The sequence below is a fragment of the Manis javanica genome, chromosome 15, assembly GCF_040802235.1.
Source record: "Manis javanica isolate MJ-LG chromosome 15, MJ_LKY, whole genome shotgun sequence".
NCBI classification, from domain to species: domain Eukaryota; kingdom Metazoa; phylum Chordata; class Mammalia; order Pholidota; family Manidae; genus Manis; species Manis javanica.
The window spans coordinates 47,047,463-47,072,436 of NC_133170.1; the positions used below are offsets into that span (position 1 = coordinate 47,047,463).

General features: G+C 37.3%; 1 protein-coding gene across 2 annotated transcripts in view; it reads left to right on the plus strand.

Moving 5' to 3' along the window:
- The window catches only part of UBE2E2 (ubiquitin conjugating enzyme E2 E2), a 360,447-nt gene that overhangs the window by 269,454 nt on the left and 66,019 nt on the right, over positions 1 to 24,974 (plus strand). The window lies entirely within an intron of this gene.

The window sequence follows — 24,974 nt, forward strand, 5'->3', positions numbered from 1 at the left end:
AGTTGTAGGTTAGAGTAAACCAGTTTAAAAAGCAAGAAAAGACTACCTTCACCATGACTTTCTGTAATTCCCCTCCCTCCCTCCCTTCCACTTTCTCTTTTCTTTCCTTTTCTCCTTTCTGTCTTTGATGCTTGGATATTGTTTTGATAGTAAAGCAAAAAATAATAACTATAATTTTACCAAAGAGGAAAGCAAGGCACAATGAAACTGAGGAGCTTGCCCAGTGTTATGCAGGAAACAAAGAGTGGTGACAGGATTTGAACCCAGGAATTGTGACGGCAAAGCCCGTGTGCCTTTATTACACAGCACATTCTATCCAGGCCAGCAAGGCTGCTGACACTGGTGGCCGCCCAGGGCCACACTGGCAGGTTTCCAGTCACAAAGCTATAGTGTGTCTGCCTACTGCTTACTGCCGCCTTTTCCCGAATGAGAACCTTATATCTATCCATCCTACTTGGGACCAATGCATAAGTCACCGGGGTACCTGCTGCACTGCGGGTGATTGGAGGACCTTCCTCTGACAGCCTCTTCAGCAAAGGGAGGACAGAGGGGAAGCGGAGGAAAAACTCAGGGCAGGCGGTTGTGATGCTCAGAAGTCCGGCGCAGTCTGTGCTGGGAAAGACACGGCTCAGAAAATGTGTGGGCTCTCCAGGCTCTGCATGACAGAAAGACGTAGATTAAACAAAGCTAAAAGGGTGAACTAGTAAATTAGATAAAATAATTCAGCTGCTGAAAAGGCCTCAATGGCCTGAAAGAATGGGCCAAAATAACAAGGTGGAATTTAAAGCAGCCAAATGTCGAGTATTTCATTGACAATCAGAAAGAAATCATGATGCAAAATAGGAAAGATCTGCTTTATTACATATAAGTAAAATTTGTGGGTTTTGGCTGACCAAATTCTGTTGGAAATTGAGCTTGGAGGTTTAAGGAAACATTTTTAGGAGTACAGTCTCCAGAACTCTAGACCAATTGGACTGTATCTGGAGATCCTCATTCACTTCTAAGATCTTACCTTTCAGAAGGACAAACAGGACTGAGTTGTTGAGGAGAGAGTCATTATTCTTTGAGGGTTTTTTCCACTGGGTCAAGCACTGCAGTGGGCATCAGCTGTACCAACTCATTTTTTTCTCCAAAACACCCACACAAGGCTAGAATGTTCCCTTTCACAGGTTGAGGAAACTTAGATGAGGCTTAGAGAGGTTTTCCAATAATATACAGCTAAGAATCTACTGAATTCTGACCCCAGGGACCATATACTTTCCACTAAATTAATGTGCATTTACCCTGGAGATGTTTACTAGTAAAAATAGGACATAGGAGAAACGTGATACCTGTCCTTAGATGTTTCAGGAACTATGGTGTGGCCTGGGGTTAGCCTTTATCCTGGATGGCTGGATGGGGCAAAAATAGAAGCATGAGGGTATCAGTTACAGGAAAATAGATTTCAGTTCTCTATGAGGAAGATGTGACCTATAGCTAGACAGTCTGCTTTTGAATAGCTCTACTTCTGAGACACAGAGCTTCCCTTTACTGGTAATGTTAAAAAAAAAAGGCTGAATTAAACCTTTCAAGAATATTACTAGAAAAATCATATCCACTGATTGAATATAATTAGACAATCTCTTAAGACAAAGAAAAATCAAACTTTGGTAACTAGAATCACAATTTAAATGCACACTTATTAGAAACCTGTGAGTTTTTCAAAGTAAATTATCACAACCTAATTTATTAGTTTTAGAAATTAATAATATAGACACTAGGAAAGATTGTGGGTGTCTTGAAAGCTGTTAACTAAAACACTTTTATTAAGTTTTGAAGTAGCACACCCATGCCTCTCTAGTCTTATATTACTCTAACCAGTCCATATTTGAAGTTAAGTTTTAATTTTTTTCTCCATTGTCCTTGTCTTCCAACAGCATGAGCCACTCATTTTGATTCATGCAGCATTTCCCAATACGCTAAAGAATGAGCCCAGATAGCAGCAGGTGCCAGGGAGAATTGTTGGTGAGCACAGAGGCTCACAAATAAATCTGATTGGCCACCTAATGGTAATCAAATATCCATACCATGCAATTAGTCTATAACATGATTAGATCCATGAGATGAGTTTTCCCAAAGTCTTATACTTGGAATCCTTCACAAGGACTTGTTAATACTGTAGTCCTCAAGTATATCACCGAATATTCAGGGAAGGATCTGGATGCCTCCTCTTGCCACAGGAGCTTTCTGGGAGTAGGGCTTGAATATCCCACACTGGGATTTTTCAAAATCACAGATGAGCTTTTCCAATCCTTTCTTCCAGAATTCACCTAAATTCCAAGAAGGCAAGCAAAACAATTTTTAATTAAGTGTGTAATTAATGTTCATTAAACTTAGTATACTAGTTTTAAATAGGTCAAGTGCCAATTGTACTTTCTAATGCTGTACTTCAGGATACTTTTCAGTACATTGATTTTCTTATATAATCAGTATGTTTATGCCTCTTTTACTAAATCTACAGTGTTTTTGTTCATATATTTTTAGTTGTATCTGATGCCAAGTCTTCAGCTGAGTATTTAACCACCAGTGGTAATATTATTTCTCTGGAGAAATATGAGACTTTAGAAATTTTACTTTATTTCTAAAACTAATACAACTAAATAAAGCCAATGAGACTTTATTTAGGAATAATATAGTCAAAAAGAAAAATATACATTGTTGGTATGTCCCATAGTTTTTAATACTGCATTTCTTTTTCAGTGTAGATATATATTTTAATGATTTAATTGTTACTTATTTGTAAAGTAGAAGTTGCTTTATATCTTGGAGGGGATTACATGTTCTTACTCATAATTACTGCTGTGCTCAAATTCTGTAATTTTTTACTTTAAAAGTCTAATATGTAAGTATTTTAATGTTTTTGACTTTACAAAGTCTACATATTTGTTATAGAATAAAAAGTAATTACAGATAAAAGAAAAAAGTTTAAATTACCTGTAATCCTAAGCAAGAAATTAATTCATGCCATTTTACATATCTTTTGGAATTTTTGTTCTTTGCATATATATGTAGATACATTATAAATGTTTATATGCATACATACACACTTATGTATGCATAAAAATTGGGCCATATTCTATGTGGTTTCAGAATTACTTTTTTCCTAACATTGTGTTTTTACCCAACACATATCAATTACAGAGGCTACATAGTATTCTATTGTGTAAATATACCAAATTTAATTTCCTGTGATTGGACATTTAAGCTCTTGATAATATTCTATTATAATCAGTGATTTAATGAACATTCTTATAATTACATATTGTATATACTTGCATGATTATTTCCTGAGGCTAAATCTGTTGACATGGAACGTCTGAGTAGATGGACTTACACATTGGTAGAATTTTGTTGAAGATTGATATATTGTCCTCTAGAAAAAATTGTGTGGTTTACATCATGGTCATCAGCATATGATAGAATAGGAATTCCCTGTACTGTCCTCAACTCTTAGGAGCCCTAGTTTTTTTAAATCTGTGCCAGTCTAATAGATGAAAAGTGATATCTCATGGTTGCTTTAATTTGTATTTTTTTGACTACCAGTCTAGATTTCAAGAATACTGTTATTCAGTTATTTCCCTTTTTGTGAGCAGTATGAAAGTGTTGTCTTGAAAGTTCCACACCAGATAAAATTAACAAGTGTACTTGAAAAATTCAGAAGCAAAATGATAGTATATATTTTATTCCTATATTATTTTTTCTACTAAAAACACTTTGAAAATAATGTGACACCCTGTGTCTAATATTTCATGTGTCAAGGGTTTTAATAACATACATCCTAACTAGGAGTCATGTTAGGTAATAGATCAGATGTTTGTTTAAACAGTAGAAATACACAGAGGTAGACTATTCGTAATTGGACTACTTCTGTTTCCCTGCAGATCTGGATGTTTTATTTTTTTAAAAGTAGGCATTCTAAACAGATGACAAGTAGGTAGATAGGAGGATCAAGCATGTTTGTTCTCTATTTTTAGTATCTCAGGCATCCTGTGCACAAGTCAGACATGCCATCTCGGAGTTCATATCTGTTACTGGAAAACATTGTTTTCCTTGGTAATACCAAGGCAGTATCTGCCTGTAGATATTTCCCAAAAAGGAATGATAAAATCTATGTCTAAGATGTTTAAAAAACAAACTACAGGTATACATGGAAGTATTTGTTTGAGAAACAAAGCTCTCTAATTAATAATATCTAAAATCTTTTTAATACAGTTTGTTCTCTCATTACAAATTCTATCAAATACATTTTAAAACAAATCTTTGAGATCATTTCAGAGCAATGTATATATGTTTTATGGTTTTATTTTTATTTTTTATAAAATCTATGGATTGGTTACTAATGAAATGTCAGCTGATAGGAAAGGTCTTAACTGCTTTCAGACAGCGAAATAAATGGGGTCTGTCAGAGTTTCAAAATCATCATTTTATTATCTTCATTAAATTTTAACCTTAAATTGACTGGTCAAGGTAATCATGAATAAAGTAGCTAATTAGCTACAGTAAGAAGCAAAAGCGTTTGAAAGCCAGGATGTATAGCTGAAGTTCAACAAGGAGTTCCAGAATTTTATTCTAATTAGGTTATTACAACTTACTTGGTTTTTTTATTGCTGGTTCTGATACTGCTGAAAGAATAAAGTTGACAGTATCTCCCAGGATTTCCGGAAAGAACAGTGTTTGCATGTGTAGGCCTGATTGCCCGCTGTCTGCTCCGACCTTGGGGAGAGAACACGCAGCTCTCCTTGAGTGACATGAGCTCTGACGTGCTTCTAACCTGGCTTCATACAACCATGTAGGCCTGGCAATGCATCAAGGGCTTTCATAGATAGTGAATTGCCTATTTGATGTTCCAGTTGAACATCCAACCATTGTGTCAACCTTTACAGATCCCAAACTTTTCTGATCACACAACCCCACTCCCTCCTGCCAAGCCAGCTCCTCCAGTCTTTCCCATCTCTGTGAACAGGAGCTCCATTTTTCTAGTTACTCAGTTAAAAACTTTGCAGTTGTCCTTGACTCCTCTCACACAGCCTAGCCAGATGGTCTCACTGGCTGAAACAACCCCAGAATCTACAGGGCCAAAGGGCCGAGCCACCAACAACTGCTCCTCAACCTTAGGTCACTGTGGAAGTCCCCTATCTGGTCCCGCAGTTTCTGCCTTATCCCTCCTACAGTATATTCCCTAACTGATCCTTTTATGATGTAAGTCAGGTCATGTCAACTCTTTGCCCAAAAGCCTTCAATGATTCCCCCACACTGAACAAAAGACAAAATCTTATACAGTCACTGTTGATAGTTTCCTTCTTAAAATCACCAACTGTTACTCCCGACTCAGATAGTCTAAGGGTGGTCCTTCCCTAGAGCTTCTGCATTTGCTCTTCCTTTTTTGCCTGTATTGTTTTCCCCCAGAAATTCACCTGGCTCACTTCAGTTCTCCCTTCAGGTGTCTGCTCAAATGTCACCTTTTCAGAGAAGCTCTTGTGTGACAATTCCCAAGCACTGACTGCTCCCTGTGAGTTTCCCCAGCACTGTCACACACTTGACTTTTCTTCTCAGCAGTTCTCCCTCCTGGCATTATATATTTCTTTGTTTAAGGGTTTATGATGTTTGTCTTTCTTCAATTAGCATGTAAGCTCCATGAGCACTGGGACATTGTCTATTTTGATGTCACACCTATATTCCCAGCACCTGTAACAATTCCTGGTGATTCAGTAGGCATTCAGTAATAAAATGTTGGATTAATTTAATCCATACAATTTTGCCATAAAGACAAAGTATTCATTTTGCCATAAAGTATTCATTATTATCCCACACGACATAGATTAGAAAACAGAGGCCCTCAGAGATTAAGTGACACATAGATTACACAGAAGTAGACAGCAGAACTGGAACCAGAACCCAGTTCTGAACTGAACCTTTCATTCCAGTTACACAGAAGATTCAAATTGCTTAAATCCCTGAAAGAAAGAACACGTGTTCTTAGACTTTACACTCTAGAATAAACAAATTATGTCAGATCATTCTCTGAACCAGGCTTTTGGGGAGGGAAATGAGAGGTGATACAAAGAGTGTTCAGAAAAGATTTTGAGTGCCCATCTTTCAGTTCTGCCCTCTTTCCAAAGGCACCTGGGGCTTTCTTCATTGTATTCCAAATTCACAGACACTAAGATACTAATTCTGTGTTAAAGAGTAAATACTGATTTCTGGATTTTACTAGTCCTCAGCAAATAGAAGTTATTTCATATTCCATAGCTCATTTTCACACTTAAGTACTGTGAAAACACTATCATGACTGGCTGCAGTGTGACTTATATTTAATGAGTCAGGTTTTTTTTTTTTAGTTCATTCTCCATTTTGATAAACCTTTAAAAAACACCACATTATATTTTAATATTATGTGAAATTTCAAAATGAATGTGATTAATAGTAGTAGATCAAAACAGTGGTCTTTATCTTCCTGCTTTTAAATCAGTATACATTGTATCCATCTGTGTGTCCACCACCTTCCCCAACTACCACCAGTTTAAAAATTACTAAGAAGTAGGATTGGATTTTGTTTGTTTTCTGGGTAAGGAATACCAGCTTTATTTGTTCCAAACCAAATTAAGTATGTCTATAAGCTAACAGGAAATCAGCCGTTAGGCTGACAGGAAATTCAGTGTAGTCATATTTGGAGAGGATCCCATCTCCCTGGCTTTGTATAGTCTAATGCCGTTCCAAATTTTGGAGAAAGACCTTTACTTTTCATTGTCTCCTCTGAAATGCTTATTTCCCAAGACAACTTAATCTATTCATGTTAGATCAACTCAACTACCTACACCTTTGGCCAGACTCTGATGGAGTTGGTGAGTAATCAGCCCCTCTTAAATCAACTCACACACCCTGTCAGAGTCTTACCGTAGAAGTAAGGATTTCAAACAAGTGTTTTGCTGTGCCCCTCCATGCCCTTTCTCTGTGGAATGTGACCTCACTCCAAATGAGAGTTGTTTGTTGATATTACTGTCAGTATAACTGGAGGACTGGACAAGTCTATTTCCTTCACTAAGTATGTTCTACCAAGAAGTTAGATGAATAAAGGAAACTGGAGTGAGACATTCAGATGTTTGGAAAATAGGAAGCTCTCTTGCTGTCACGGCCAAGGAAAGATGGCAACTCACTTACCAGAGAGGTGATTTTTCCAAGAGGAAAATTCACAGATCTCAACACGTGGCAGTCTTCCCTCACAAGGGTTTTCTAAAGAGGAGAAGGTGGGATGATTTCAGGATGAAGTCTTCAGGATCCTAAGTGTCAAAGATTAGGGATCCACTAATCCCAGAAAACACTGAACACTAATCACTGGGAACCCAAGCACCACAAGGCACAGGAAATTCAGGGACAGGATGCGATATTGAAGGAATAGTCTTGTGAAGAGGGAAACATCCTGCACAGCTGAGCTGGAACAAGCTTCAAACATGGCATTTTCTCAGCCTTGGAGTAAAGAGCCCCTGGTAGGACCAGATCAAGATATGGAACAGACAACCTGAATTGATTAAATGTCTGTAAATTTAAAACATCATGTTTTATTGCCCACTTAAGAAATGGGATGGGGAATGATAATCTACATGTAAGGGGAAAACTATAATTATTATCTACTTTATTTAAGTGTTACTTGTTTGAATAACTGTATGTAATGTTATTTTGTTCAGGTTGGATAGAGCGGGACTGTCAGAGTTTATTTTTAAGACTCCCAGCCAAATATCAACCCCTTTATGGCAAATGATTAAGATTCTTCAATTTTTTTTCTTTTTCTCCTTAGAGTTGGAGCTGGATCTCTTGATAAGATATCAGCCTCTTAGAAATTTGCTCACATAGGTTCAAGGAAAATTAAGCAGGGAGAAAGGAATGTTCTCCCTTCCCAGCTGGCTGAGATCATAGTCAGTATATAATCATGGCTTGCCACTGAATTGGAGGAAAGATTTGATTAACTCACCTTTGCAAGTATTACACAGGTCTTATTACCCTGTGGAAAATAAGGAAAAACAAAGTCAAAGATTGTAAACAAAAATATATCCAGGATCAGATAGCTGCACTAATTCATACAAGTGTAGCTATTTTAAGCAATCAGATACATTTTTCTTATGGTGTCACTATTGTCTTGCCTGAGGGTTTCAGCCCCAGGCAAGTTTCCTATGGATTCCATAAGACCAAGAAATGACAACAGAACGTTCTTGGGGTAAAAAGGCTTATACCCAGCTTTATTTTCACTGTGGTAGGTCAAGCACTAGAATCACATCTGCATGTAGCAGTTTGCAGGTCCATAATCCACCTCTGTCTCTCCCTCCGCCCAAAACACTGGGCAGAGCTCTATATAGTGACTCAGTCGATAATAGCTCATTGCCTAGGGTGTGGAAGTAGTAGCCTAGCAGCAGGCCAGTTACATCGTCAAATAGTTTAGGGGCAGGTGAGGATCCTGGCCATAGGAACTTCCATTTTTCTCACAACTATGTTAGCAGAAACCTGCCAAAAATTCTTAGAGTTGCTTGCTTTTTAAAGTGTTTATTTTGAGGCTAATTTACAAAGCAGAATTTATTCTTACTTTCTTTTCTTACTAATTTCCAGGCCCTTAGTATATAAAGATGAATAAGGTAAGCCCCAGGGAGTGTGGAGACAAGAACAGTTAGGAAAGATCGAAGGATGAGTTGCGGCCATAAAGACAAAGGGAACAATATATGAATTCTTTTTTTTTTTTTCATTCCTTTGGTCAATATGTGTGTACAATGTGTGAGTCCAGATACGGAATATAGAGGTGCCTCTTCTTGCAGAGTTTATATTCAAGATATGATAGAACAGGATTTCTTGACTTCAGCATGACTGACATTTGGGGCAAGATAATTCTTCCTTGTGGAGAGCTATCCTTGGTGCTGTAGGATGCATAGCAGCACCCCTGGCCTCTACCACTACTTGACAATAGCAGTCTGTCCCTCCTCTCCCCCAAGTCATGACAAATAGAAATGTCTCTCCATACAGATGTCCCCTGGAGGCCCCATGGAGATCACCTGTGGTTGAGGAGCTCTGTGTCAGCAGGAGCATCGGTGTCCACTGGTGAATGATTGGAAAGCTCTGGGAGGACCCTCTGGTTTCTTATCTGAATGATGATGTGGAGACATGTTTCCTACTAGGAACCTGTCGGACATCTGGGTGGGAAATGTTTATTAGACAACTTTACCAATCTGGAATTCAAGTGAGTGATGTGAGCTAGAGATACAGATTTGGGGATTAAAACCCTAAAATATATGACCCCACCCATGGAAATATGCAATTTTCAACCCAGACTTAGTTTTTGGAGCTATGAGTTTCCGGAATGGGTTTCCCAAAGGAAAAACTGATAATTGAAAACATTAACAAAACTCACATTATCTCTTTTTCATTATGTTCTCAGTGTTTTGGGATTGGAAAGCTATTTCCAATTCAGAGTGTATATAATAATGTCTCACAAAATATCATATTCTTATTTAAAGAAAAAAGACTCATTTGTTGTTAATAAATCATAAAAGCATGAACAACTAAACCAGTCAAGTAAATTAATCTTCCCACAAGTGCCTAAATAAGGATGAATATAAACCAAAGTAATTACCTGGGGTTGAAGTGCATTCCTGCAAGGAAATGGACTAAATGACCTTCAGCCTCATCTTGAGCCTTTTGTTTCAAATTTTGTTGACATTGTGGTGGTTGTGGAGAATTGTGTACTAGATATTATACTGTATTTTTTAATGCCCAGTTTTTATACTAACATTACACTGTACTTGTATATTCATAATCTCATTTGATCCTCTCTTTGAGAGGCAGGTTTCATTACCACAGGAAACTAAAACTTAGATTAACTAATGTGGGTGCAGTCACATAGCTAGTAAGTGCCAGGGCTGGGATTAGAACTCCTGGCGTCCTGATTTCCAGTTGGATTTCTAGTCCAACACCTACAGTAGATGAGCCAGGAAATGATCTTGCTAAACACACAGTAATTTAATTCATTGCCAACAGTCATGCTTTAGATTACCCTTTGCATTCTTTTCTTGTTAATGGAATTAATGGGAAACATCTTTATGCCTTTGTTTTTGTGGAGAATTAGGTTAATAAGTTTTTTTCTTTGGGCACTTGCCAAATTACAAACCTGTGTATATACAGTCTGTTGTATATTTATGTTTCCCCTATAATTGGTCACTAACTTATTTTAAACTGTACCGCTATAGATCATATAAAACAATAGTTTATACAAGGAAATAATATATAAAGCGATGTTTTTTTTAGTTATTTCTAGTTATTTTCTTCATTTCTGTACTTTTATTTCTTCCTTCCTCTCTCACTTTAAAACATCATCCCTTCTTTACCAGATCAAATACCACAAAAGGTTTACAATAAAATTAAGTCTTCTTCCACTACCTGGCATTTTCATTCCCCTCCCAAAAACATCTTTTTTTTCTGCATTGCTGTTTTCCACTCATTATTTTCAGTATTGTCCTATATTCATATATGTAGACCAGCACCATTATAATTATATAATATTTCATTGAATGAATGAATGAACCATATTCTCTTTAGCAGGTTCCCTATAAAGGGCATATATGTTATTTATACTATTTTGCCCTCACAAATAATGCTTTACTGAGTATATTTGTACATACTGTCTTCGTAGACTTGTGCAAATATATAGGAATTCCTGGAACTGGAATTGCTAGAACAAAGAATATAGGTGTGTTCAGTTTTAATACCTACTGTACCCAGATTGCTTTCCAAGGAACCATGTTATGTTCTCAACCTGGATGCACCTGCCTTTTCCCTTCGTCCTCGCCAGTGCTATGTTGCACCACCAAGCATCTGACCTTTGCCAATCTAATAGGAAAGAATGTTGAATTGTAACTGCATTGCTCTTATTATAAGAATACCTTTTCATGTATCTGAAGGTTGGTCTTTTTCTTACTGAAAAGAGACCTTGTATAAAACTGTGTTCTTGACGCTTTCCAACCATATTACTTTTGATGACATTACACTCTCTCAAATTTAGGGTTTTCATCTGTAGAAAGAGAAAGTTTAAACATCCATAAGGTTTCTTTAACTGTCGGTTGACTTGTCACTGCCCTGCTTAAAACTGTTCCGTGGCCTGAGGGGTTCAGGTTCTTCAAACCTCTTACGGTCCCTCATGATTGCTCCGCCTGCCTCACTACGCTGCAGCCCTCCTCAGCCACCTTTTCGTTCTTCAGGATCTTGGGATTTGTGGGTTCCTCTGCCTGGGACACTGTTGGTCCGGTTCTCCATGTGGCCAACACCTTCTCAGTCTCTAGGCCTCTTCTTTAGTGTCGTGTAATGAGAGGTGCATTTCCTGACCAACATATATAAAAAGTTCCACACTGACTGTTTTCTGTCACAGAAACCTGATAATTTCTTTCATGAAACTCTTCATAGTCTGACATTTTTACTAATTTGTTGATTGGCTTTATTCTCAGCCTAACCATACTAGACTCTTAAGCTCCATGAGAGCAAAGACCTTATCTGCCTTGTAATAACTGGCAAAATGTAGCTTTGATGAAACAAAGGAATATTCATTTTATTGTCCTATCTTGAACACTTCTGAAACCTGTTCTCTGTTGTAGTATTGAGATGTCTAGTAAGAGAAAGAGAAATTGTGTGTATGCGTGTGTGTGTGTGTGTGTTATTAGCTCCTATGGAATTAAATACACCTTCTATGAAGATGTTAAGGGCATCCAGTAGAACCAGTAGGAAGTAATACATTTTATTTTGAAAGAGTGAAAGATAAAAAACTTTATCTTAAAACACTTAAAATTAAGTACTACAGGTATTGGCATGAAACTAACTGGCAGGAACACTTACTAAGTCAATCCATGTTGAAAAAAAAACTTGAGTTTTCATTTCCATCTCGTCTGAAATATTATGTTCTTGATTTTATAAAGTATCTAAGCTATATTTTCTGCAGACCATCTGTTGACACAAATTGTAAGCAAAAAATTTGCATCTTTAAATATAGGTTCAAATAATACTCAGTATATGGACCAAATTTTGCAAAGCAAGAAAATACTATAATCAAAAAAACAAGTACATTTTCCTGTAGATATATACCTTCAGTACTATAGTAGGAACACATTTACTGTTCTGTGCCATTCTTAACAGCTTCAGAATTAAAGCTACATCATGAAATTCCAAGTCAATGCATGTGCTTGTTTTCAAAGCCAGACTTAGGCAAAGAAAGTATGTGAACTTTGTCTTTGCTGCCTTCTTACCACATTGTACAGCAGTCACTTCCTAAGCTTTATTTAAACAGAAAATTCCTGGGAGGGTGGGGGGAGAATTCGTATATAGTAGAATGGATAAATTGTGGTGTGTTCATGCAATGGAATATTTATAATAGTGAAATAAAAACACAGAACAATAAGCAGTACCTGTAAATCTCACAGATACAGTATTGAAAGACATGATTCCATTTACATACATTAAAAAACAGGAAAAACTATTGTACAGAAGTAGGAGTCAGGATAGTGATTACACATTTGTGTGGATAGTTGTGGCAGGAAATAAACACAAGGGAGGCTGTGGGTTGTTGGCAATATTCTGTCTTGTTCTAGATGAAGTTACTTGATATGTTCACTTTGTAAAGATTCCTCAAGCTGAGCACTGATAATCTGTTTTTTTCTTTATGTATGTTATATTCCACTTTTTTTCAATAGTTTCCATTCAAAAAGCCCTATACCATTGCATTTAAGCCAGGTCTCCTCCATCTTGTGAAAAGTGTTGTTTCGAACCTAAGTGTAGGTCTGTCTTTTTTCCAATTAAACTTGTATTGTTTGTTTTAACCTGTAGTTTGATATGTTTAGATCTTCTGCATCTTCACTTCTGACCAGTGGGTTAACGGTCTGGCCAGCTTTATGTTACCCCATAGCTTGATAAGCGTGGTCTCCATTTAAGTCATTGGCAAGATGTTGAAAAAGACAGTGCTAATCACAAATCACCCCACTGGTGAGTTTCTTTGTGCCAACTTAATTTATGTGGTCATTCAGCAAGATCTGCCAAATTTGCTTACTGTGCTTTCTCCACATCTACCAAGCTGGGTTATTGTCTAGCCTGGAATTCTCTCTGTTGCTCACAATGATACATTCAAAGTGAGGTTTTCAACAGCATAATTTGCTTTTGGACCTTACTATTTACAGTCTCATTGGTCATAAATAGTATCTCCCCACATACATAAAAGCTGAATTTATGACTGCCAGGCTGCTGTCTCTTTCGGCTCTAGGCCAGTGCCATTGACAGTTACCATCAACAGTAATAAAGGAAGAAGACTTCCAAGACTTTCTGATTGTGTGTATGTCTGACCTGAATAGGAAGAAGTTGTTAATGGGTATAAACAAAGAATGATGTGGTCACTTTAGAGGTACAAATGTTGACACAGAACCAGTATTCAAGGAGAGTCTGCATGTGACCCTCAGTTTATGACTTAGTAAGTTTTTTGAAAGACTTTTAGAAGACCTCCTCATAAACTGTGCTGGAGTTCAGATGTACTCTGTGCTTTATTCCCCTATTCAGTAGTTTTAATAACCACACCAAAAGGGAAATGGAGTGACCCAAGGCACAGTTTCGTTTTGGTGCATCCACACTTGCATTGCCCACCACATCATTTTCTAAATACTAACAAATCATCTGCTTAATAATCCTTTCTAGAAGTTTGGTAATGGCATTGTTCTTGTTAACAAAATAAATAAACTTTAATACATTTGAATAGAGTTGAAAAACTATGCCTTCTCTTTGCCATCTGTTAACATTTCACTGTTACCTTCTTCAAGGAGTGATTCTCTGCCTTAATTTGCCACATTCCTCCTTGGAAAAGCTCTGTTTTCTTTAGCTTTTTTTTCTTTTTTTTCTGGATATGTCTAAGCCATGAAATGATTTTATTGGCAGGATTTTAAAACTATTAAAAGGTAAAGATAGGAAATAGTACCCACCCTGGAATAAAAAGGACCCAGCCCTGGCCCTCATGGATTTACAGACCAGAGTGGCGACAGACATGCCAGTGACTAATAAGGATAACAGCGCGGGGGAACATTGGAGAAAGAGTATCTTCAGGGTAGAAGCAGTCCATGTCTGTACCATCTGTCCCCAGAGAAAATAAACTATATTCCTGACAAAACAAACAGCATGCACAGAGGACTGTGGTGGGTGACCTTTCCAGGGCAGTATGGTCCATGCAGAACCAGGAGCCTGCCAGGTAGGCAGGCATACCCTACCCCCTTCAGGAATTTAGAGTTTGCCCTACAGGCAATAGACAATTGTCTGCATTTGCATGCTAGCAAGATTAACCTTGAGGTAATACGTACATGATGGTGGCAAGAAGAATGATGAGGCAGATACAGAAATTGAGGAAGTGGTGTCTACTCCATGCATTTTTCTCACGTCAGTGCCCCACATTTCTGCAGGATGCATTATTATTATTGTGTAGTTTTTCTGAAGTCTAAGCTTTTGTGCACAGTCATTGCTATGTAGCTGAGCATGTATGAAGCCAGTAAGTACAGGTCATTGTCATACAGCACAGTTAGAAATATTTTGTAGACACATTCAAAGTTGTCTTCTTCTTGGTGAACAATTTAGGAAAGGAGAAAAAAATGGTAATCGGCAAATCCTTCTTATTAATCCTTCAAAATTCAGTTTGTACCTACCTCTTCTCTGATCCTTTCTGGGACTCCTCCCAGGCAGATATCATCCCCTCTGATCTGAGCCCTAGAGCCCTGTGCCCTGACAAGTGGCATTCTACGGCACACACCTGTGTGATTCTCTTCTCTCTCTGCGAGGTGGTCCCGCATCTCAGGGTCAAGACCCGTCTCATACATCTCAGCTTCTTTCTCCCTCCCGTGACCCCCAAGCTCCTCACTTCCACACAGTCCTTTGAAGGTAGTACAGAGGCAACAGATACTTTTTCAGTAAGTGAACATTCACCCCTATATACCTTTGTCCTAAACCAGTCTTCCACCTTTATCACTGACAGCAAATATTTCTCAAAGCCATAGAGTATTTCTACTTTTGCATCGTTTCTAGAACCTAAATACACCTGTTTAGGCTGTAGGCATCAATAAATATCTCCTTCCTAGGTTATATTTACCTGTATAAATGCTAAGGGTGACTTGATTTACATTTGAGCAAGTATTTGGGGCCAGTAGGGAGATGGGTAACTAACCAAAACAGGTGACTCTAAACAATAACCACCATCTGATCATGTCAAGTATACTTCTGAAGTTAAACATACTAAAATATTGAAGTTAAATTAAAAAACTAAATACAAATTAAATAGAAAAATCAGTAAATATACTCAGAGAAAACTTCTCTTCTTCCACTCCTATCCCTACACCTTGTTCTTGAAGAACACAAGCATTTGATAGTCGAAGGCATCCTATAGAGAATTACCATTTATTTATTCAATCAGTAAATACATACCCAAGCCCTATTAGGTGTGTGGCTTTGCTTCAGAGGATGGATGTTACAGAGAAGTCTCTGTCATGCCCCGTGCTCAGATAGCTTTCCCTCTAGGTAGAAAGAAAGACATATTCATATGCATGAAAGGGAGAGTTTAAATGTAATAAATTCAGAAAAGGGATTGAGTCCTGTGATTGGAATGGCAGGGGAACACTTCATGAAAGAATTATCTGTGGAGGATGGATGCATTTCCATTGGTAAAAGATGACTGAGTTATCAAGCCTGGTGTATCAACCATGTCCTAAGCATGGTGATCTGTTGCACCTAGGAACTTGAATTCAGACAGACGTCACACCTAAAGCAATATAGATAGATGTCATTTGAAACTTTGAAAATAGAAAGTAATCTCAGCAATAATTAGTGAATCCGTTCATTGTAAGTTTGAATTTTTTTAATAAAAACTTGAAAAAATAATGTTAAAAAAGAGCAAGGAGGTAGTTTGTCATAAAGGTATACACACACACACACACAAGCACACACCCAACATTTTGAAACTCTGTTAGTTGACAAACTGGGAGTAGCAGGGGGAGGCTTTCTAAAGGAAATATTTAGCTGGTCCATAGCATGATAGAATTTCAGTAGGAGGGGAGAGAATATAGGTTTAGCAAGATACAGAATGATGGTGTTGCGGAGTACAGAATGTACAAGTTCCCCTACTCATTAGAAACATACACCAGCTCTTGCTGGAAATCAGTGCACATGTATCACGAGCATCGTGTACCTACTGAAAAAAAAAAAGAGAGAAAATGAGACATTTGAATCTGTAATACATTCTTATTAATGAAAAATAAAAGTATAAATTAAAAAGAAGTAAGCAGACTGTTCTCAAAAGTATACTTTGTTCTATCATTCTCCTTCCCCCTCCAAGAGCACTGAAGTTAATACCCATGCTTTGAAAGCTGAAATGCAGGTGGACGATCAGAGACAATTTTGTCTTACCATGAATGCCGATCACCTTCCTCCATCACCACATTCCTAGATCCAGGATTTAGGAGCAGCTTTCTTTTTTCCCTCAAGACATTGTGTGAAGCGACAAGTACAGGCAAATTATTATCATATAAATATATAAATCAGTGCAACAGCACTAAGTTTGCTCGTAAAAATTTTCAAAAACATCTTAAAACAGCACATAAAACTTCGGTTTGTGAGATTACATCAGTGAAATTGCCTTATCGCCACAGACCAAATCTGTAAGACAAATTGTAGAAGGGGAGATAAGTTTTTACCTCTATGGTTGCCATTAGAGAAGTAGGAAAGCTTAATTTAACTCTGTAGCAACAGTATCTTACAGCAGCAGTATCTGTAGCCAAAAATATCTTCCTCCACTAAGCTAGCTCTAAAGTAAGCAAATTTGTATTATAACAGTTAACAGTGCTTGAGAAAATGCTATTCCTGCACGATAATATAAAACTAATAATTTGACTGAAAATTTGATAGTGAAAATGTACTAATAATTAAAAATTCAGATACAATGTTAGATTTATTCTTGTATCCTCTATTCTCAACCTCTTTCACATATTGATAGTTATAGTCATTGAAAAATATAGTTACTCCTAACCAGTACAATATTCCATCATGTGACTCTAAAGTAATGATACCGATTTTAAGTACATATCTGACAATTAAATCTTAGTAACTTACAGTTTTAGCACATCTAAGAAGGTAGAACAACCTGTTAGGGTTGTGGGACCTCTGAATACATAATATCTTTGAAAAGCTTAAGAACTTGTTGGTGTGATGGTCAAAATAACCACCCTACGTTGATGAGATATTAGCTTTTACTGCAAACAAGAGGTTGTCCATTAATAATTTGTGTATCACTAAATAATTTGACCAAAAAAGGAGAAAATCAATGAAAAACTGACCTATACAGGCTTTTGAAGAAAAGTAAATTCTTCTGATATTGTCAGGGCAAAAGTATGTGAATCTTCTAAGGGGGAAAGGAGGCAGTTTCTTTGTCATTTTTACGTGGGCATCTCAAATTTTTACACTCTTTGTACTGTTCATGTGAAGTTGGTACCATGTAGTGATCTTACAGACTATCAGTTCCATTTGCTAATTTGAAGGATTTGTGAATTATTCTTAACCCTAACTTTGCAATTAGTGTTTGAGGCTGTTATGATCTCTACTAACTAAAATATTAATCACAAGACTTTGTAAGTTACCCTCAATCAAAATTTGAATAATAAAATAAAACCTTTCCCTTTATAAATTTTATACACCTACCAATTCATATTCTCCCCAATTCATAAAAGGTACTGTAAATCTAAATGTTGGAACATCCAAAGTTCTCAGTCAGTTGTTATTTTTAATTGTGGTACGAGTGGCCTCTTTTTAAATGTAAATATTCTTTATTTTTCCAGTTCATTTGTTTATTGAACAAATACCTGTGGACATCCTACTCTTCCCCCACAGGGGACAAACATCAGTGTCAGATAAAGTCCTTGTCCTTAAGGACCTTATATAAATGTGTTCCCTTTTTAAATAAACATTCATTGCTAGCCTGTCTATAAAAATTCATTTCTGAAATCTTTACTTAGTTGTACATACATTTATCGGTTTTGTAAAATGAAGTTGTCCCTATTTATATAAAAAAAAAAACCACATACAGTGCAGTTTGTTTGCTTTTAAAAGGTGACATTATTGTTACACCACAGCAGCCTACTTCCTACAGGACAGAGAGTTGAATGTTGCAAATTATAGGGAAAGGAGAAAAGCATCCTAAGATTTTATTTAAGGTGCTACCTCAGATTTTTTTTTAGGAATAGGCAATTCAGGTGACAGGAATAGAACATTAGAAAATGGGGGTGTATTTTTTCCACACAATTCAGAGTCAGTGCTTTTGATTCTTTTTTTTTTTCCTCCTTGTATTCTATCAGATAAATTCCCACACAGCCTCAGGGAACATCAACCTATTGTTGGGGCTTTTTTTAGGGCAGTAATCTTATGGAGAATTCTAGAAGGAAAAAGATACATCCAAAACACCAGGCTTCAGAAGCCGAGATGTGACTGAAGCAAGTCACCTAGAAGGTAGAAACAGAGACTAGAGAAATAATGTCAGAAATCACAGAATGGGAGCAGAGATGGGGTTGTGGGCACGTGAAGAATAGGAGAGGGACTAAAGGGAAGGAAAGAGATGGCCTGGGAGAAAAGAAAAATAGGCATGAAAAATTTAAAAAGAAAACAAACCATGTAGGTATCATTAGATAAAAATTAAGGGGTCCTTCATAATAACTTAATATTCCTTCAGTAAAACTAAAGTAATTCTTGAATAGTATGAAGGCAAAAAGAAATATGTTGTTAGTGATAGTCCTTCAGTTCTTGACATGAGGTAAAAGCCTGTGTACCTTTTGTGTGCGTGTGAGAAGGGAACTTCCCTCCATGCTTATGAGGATGTCTCAACCAAAGAATTACTGGAGGCAAGGGTGGTCACCTCTGCTCTCCGGTTCCATATCTGCCACCCTCCTTCCCCTCTCTCTCCTGTTCTCAGCAAGGTGGGTTCCAGGGCTTTTCAGCCATTTCTGGTTGATCTTGGCCTACAGTACCTGCTCCTTCCTTTCCTGTGTATTTGCTTCAGATTGTGGCTTGAGTGGCCCATCTCCTCTCCATTGTTCTCTTTCACCTGTGTGCATTTATCTCTTGGTTTGCTCAGCGTTCAGACGATATACCAAATAAAGTTTTCACAGTCGTTGATCATATAAAGCCATTTTGTGAACTTGAGAATAAGTTAGTGTCTACCATAAAGGATCTGTTCCGTGAGGAACTGGTTCACGAGGACCACTGTGTAACAGCCCTCTTACAAATCCCTAGAACACCCCTTTCGTCAGGGTACCCCCCTCAGGACAAACTACAGAATAAGAGGCCAGCTCCTTACTTTACCAATCATCACCCACTCCTTCACCCTTCCAGACTCCAATCTTACTTAACTTTTCAAGTAAGCTCCTGGGGTAGCGGACAGTTTCGTGCACTGTATCATCAGTATCAGATCAGTTCATTTCCTCTGTTCTCCACAGATGTTTAAAGAATATTTACTGGGATATTCTAAATGTGGAAATTGAAATTATTAAAGATTAGATAAATCTTAAGTAACAACTTTCAAGTTATATTAAAACATTGTTTTTTTGACTGACTGGGTTTTTCTTGCCTCCAGTATTCACAGAGCTGACAGGTCACTTGGCACAAAAGAACTGTAATAATAATAATAATGAATATCATTAAACACTTCTTCTCTTTGCTAAACACTTTACATGAATTCCCATTTTATCAGAACTTGATGTGAAAAACTATTGAATCCCTGTATCATTATTTTCTGTCTGAAGTGAAACAGTTATTAAAATCTAGATTTCTATACATTTCTTTATTCCCTTCCTTTTTGTTTTTCTGTCATTTTCAAAAACTTTGGGGTGTGTGTTGTTTCTTGTGTGTTTTTGGTTTGTTTTAATATATTTTCTGTTTCCTTCTTCCTTATGACTTCATTACTTATAAATTGGAATTTCCTCAACCATAAGCGTTGGATATCCTCTGAACCTGTGTCTGTTTCTTTACCCATAAAATGAGGGTAATAATAGTACCTACCTACAGGGTGATTGTGACGATAAAATTATGTAATAAATGTAAATCACTTAGTACAGTGCCTGGCACATAAACATTGTGTAATTGTAAGCCCCCCTTTTGTTTTTTGGTTACAACTTTCTATGGTAGACATGCCATTTATTTTTTAATGTCATGGTATAAACATAGAGAACGATACTATCACCCTCCCCCACCCCCAGAACACATGCAAAGTTTTGAAACTTAGGAACACTGTCACTTTGAAAGAATGTCTCTTGTGTGTTACATAGCGCTCACTGAGAGGGTGGGCATTCAGCCAGCTCTGTAATTGCTGTTAATTTACTGTATCATTAACAGAATTAGCCATTATTTCATTTTAGACCATGTGAAAACATAGTTTAGTCTACACTATTGTGTACTATATGAAAATTCATTGTCATTTCTAGCTAGTTATGATAAATACTTTGCATTGTGTTGTATGTATATTGAATTAGTAGTCTCTTAAGTAAGTGCCACTTCATTTGTCTACAAACACAAAATATATTCTTTCCCAAAGGATAAAGGACGTCTGTATATTGTTTGCATTTTATATTTAGGAAATCTGTAAATATGCTACATTTTATAGAATTGCCTTGGGTGGTATAAGACCTGTGAAAAATGTAAACAAAATAAGAAAGAGGGCATTCTCCTTATTTTTATGTTTGTGCCACTGTCTTTAATTTAACAGCACGTGTCATACAGCTGGTATTTATTATCCATTAATACATTAAGTATCTCAGCTGTTGTGCTTGGTAATTAATTGTCATTATATATGAGACACTTTTGCAGTTATAAAGCAGAAATGAATCATTGTCAGAAATGTAGGTACATTAGACATCTGTTAAATTATATCTTCTCTATGCAATACTAATTAATAAATAAAGTGTGTTGGATCAACATAGCCCTGCATAATAGTTTTAAGTCCAGTGTTCAAGAGCAGCTGTTCTGGTATATGATTTGGTGGTGGGGTGGCGGGTGGTTGGCAATACCCCTGGGGGGAATACTAAATGCAGAAAGCTTTGGGTTTTGGTTTTGATGGCCTCGCAGGTTGATTGAGCACCTATTGTGTATGTGCTTGATGAATTATAACAGTGGGAATGTTTGAATGGTATTTTGTGTACATGTTTAAGTTTAAATACCAGATCATCTTCATTTCCCCCTAAATGTTTGGGATTCAGATTTTGAATCCCTATAGAATTATGCCACTGGAAAATTTGTCCAAGCCATGAAAACCCATTTGTAGAAAACTCATACAGCCAGCTTTTTAAAAATTCCTTAATTGTTTTAAAGTACCGTCTTGCTTTTTTAAACAATCTTTTAAAGGCTGTTAAAATCTAAGCCTTCAAATGATAAAGTTGTACCCCTAGGAACGTCCTACTCCTAGAGCTTTGTTAAATGTCTGTGTTTTCTTTCTCCTTTCTTTTTTTCCCTCCATTGATGGAAGAAGGAAACTCCTCTGTGGTTGCCCAACAAACCTTGATTGAGCTCATTTCAGGCTACCGTGTCTTGACCAAATAGTATCTTGTTCAAAATAAAGTAATTGAGACATCAACTATAACATAGAGATTTTTATTGAGATTTGAATTAAATAGACTCTTCCTGAGGGATGATTTTTTTGCCTTATATTTTGGCATATATGATACCATCTGGTCTCAAACTCGTATTGTTCTTGAGGCCCATGATGTGCGCTGAGGATGAGCTCACACTCAGTTTGAAGTCTATGCTCTGATACGGTCCTTGTGTAAAGGAGAATCAGCTGAAGTACCATCTCTGAAACTTGAGACAGTAGAAACAAATCAAAAGAGACAAGATAGTCGTTTAAAGAGAAAAAGATGAAATAGAAAACATATAATGGAAGAATAGGTCACTAATAAAAAACACAGATTTGAAAATTTGAACCTAATGAAAAATATAGATATGTTTTTGAAACATCCTGTATAAATCGCATTTTTATAAATTGGGTAAGAAGGAATGTAATTATTGGTCTCGGGTCCAGTCATACCAGGTATCCTCCCTTGCAGGAGTTGGGAGTGATCTATTGCTGTGTGTTGGCGAAGGGCCCTGGGGAATTGAATGGGATGCTCCCATCTTCTAAGAGATTTGCTACTCAGGATGGGGACAATTGTCTAGTTGCATGTTTTTCTTTATGCATAAAAAGAACTGAGAAAAAGTATTTAAATTTAAATGTCTATGCTAAAGGTCTTTTATTTTTAATCATTTAAAATCATGACTTAAAAGCTTTGAGAAAGTAGCCCCAGCCTGCAGTCAGGTGTACCTGGGACATGCTCTGCAGTCCCATTCTCAGCCCGGCAGCATTGTCTTTAGGCAATGTGGATTCTAAGTAATGTTTAATTTTAGTTCCTTAACTGCCAGGTATTCAAGGCAAAATATATTTCCAGGGTTTCTTTTTTTTTTCATTTGGAGAGGGTTTTTGTTTTGTTTTGCTGTTGTAGGTTTCTTTGAGTTGCTTTAAGATGTGTGATTTCCATTACTTACCATGGCTCCTTTCAGTTTTCGTTCACTAATACTTTAAAATAATACTGTAAAATGTGTTAGTTGTTGGTACAATGCTCTTAAGTCCGCTGTAAGAAAAAGCATTTGAAACCTCAAGGAGTGTGGTCATACTGACGTTTTTAAAAGTCTACTAACAACCTGCTCAAATAAGCTAGAGTTCCATAGGGAGCCTATGGCCAAGAGCCATTTCAATGATGTTAACCCTGCTATTTTTGGACCTTTGTTACATGACTCGCTGATTTATGGCACAAGGGCTCCAAATATTTCCTCTCTGGGTCTCCATGGAAAAGTATTTTTAAGAGGAATGTATTTCTCACTGACCTCGTACTTCCTCAGTAAAATCATAGTGCCATTTATCTCCTGATCAAAATTGTTTGAAAAATGGAAACTATGTCAAAAATAAAGGTTATTACTGAAATATTTTAAATGAGCATTTTTAAATGTCACTCAGTTTCCATTTTGGAGGTGTTTATTTACTTTAAGATATTTTTGTAAATTGTGTGTGGAATCAGTTTGTCAGAAATACTTTATTAAAATTATGATCTATGTGATGTATCTCCCCTTACAAAGGCACTTTTTGTCTGTATATGGAGTGTTGTCTATACCCTAGGGCAGGGGAGTAGTATAAAGAGAACACATTTAAAATCCAGGTGGTGGGGGAATTATTTCATGCACGCATGCATTCTGAAACAGCCTAATACACCTAGGAGATGTGAAGAGGGGAAGGTAGACAAACTGCTTGAATTCCTGCTGGGTGCTAGGCAGAGAATGAGAACTCTGTGTATGTACTTCAGTCTTCACAGCTACTATGGGCGTAGCTGTTATTTTACCCATTTTAATATGAGGAATCTCAGAGATGCTAAGTTGATTTGTCCAAAGTCAGGATTTCTGCCCAAGTTCAGCTAACTCCCAAAATACCTTCTTTTCACAATACAACTCTTGGATCTTGAAACGAGAAGGGGCCTTAGATATAATCTGGTTTAAATTTCTCATTTTGTCTGGAAATAGAGGCTCAGAGGAGTAAACTGACTTACCCTAGGTCATTCACTCCTTAGCATTCTTTCATGCTATAGTCAACCTAAAGAGCTTTAACTCTCTCTAAAATTAAAGAGGTAATTCTCTCAAGTACAAAAATAGCATAGCCACATTTTAAGGTATTGTTTAAGATAAAATAATAAGGCCATTGGGAAGTATTTACATATTGCATTCACTTCCTATTGCTGCTATAACACCACAAACTTGTTTGGTGGCTTAATATAAGAATTTCTTGTCTTACAGCTGTGGAGTCAGAAAACTGAAATCAGAGTGTGAGCAGGGCTGCATTCCCTCTAAGGTTTCAGGGGAAATCCATGTCCTTGCCTCTTCCACCTTCTACAAGCCAACTGCGTTCCTTGGCTGTTGGCCCCTTCCTCACATCACTGACCCACTTGCTTCCATCTTCACAGCCCTTGCGGATCCAGCCCTTTTAAGGGGTCAGGTCCTTGTGTTAATATCTTATCCAGAAAATCAGTCCTTCTCAGAGTCCTTAAGGCAAAGTCCCTTTTACCATAGGGCATTATTCTCTCCACCCCACACATAGGCCCACATGCCTTTATGGGTGTTTACGTGTCATATAAGTTAAGACCATCCTCATCCAGAGTCATCTGGGAATTAGCCATTCTGGATAAATAAATTTTCTCTATCACTATACCCAAATCACGTTTTTAAAATTCCCTTGATGTAGAGAAAATATTCTGAAATGGGCTGTCTTCTTGCCTTTGAAAACACTACTCTCAGTGTAATTTTACCTCTCCTTGAGAATGGTAGCTGTAATCTGTAGTGAGCAGTGCTTCAGGTACAGCAGTAAATGCAGGTGCGGGGTAGGCTGTGGGACACGTAGACTCAGTGTCAGCCCCATGGTGGAGCTGCCGTTCTCTTGAGGCTCATCTCGTGTCATTTGTTTCTTCATCAGGAGGGCACAGTGGAGGGTAGTGCACTGCGCAGCCCCCTGAATGAGATGACATGATGGACTTCCTGGAAACTGAGGCAGAGATCAGAGCTGTCGTCTGTAGGGTGAGGGAGAGAAGAGGCTGCTTTCTCAGCCTCAAAATCTCCTTCTAACAGGTGCAAATCCTTGGATACGTGTCAGTATTCAAAATGCCATTTTCTCTTTCTGCATCAATGATGTCTAAGGGCTACAGACATTTCCTTATTAGTTTGCATGGGTTTTTCACTCTCATTTCCCCTGGGTTTGTGACAGGGTCTAGAAGAGAATGCTGGCTTTTTCAGGAGCTTTTATTAGCAAGTGTTTTGCCTTGATTGTGGAACACTTAGAGATGTGACCAGGTTAC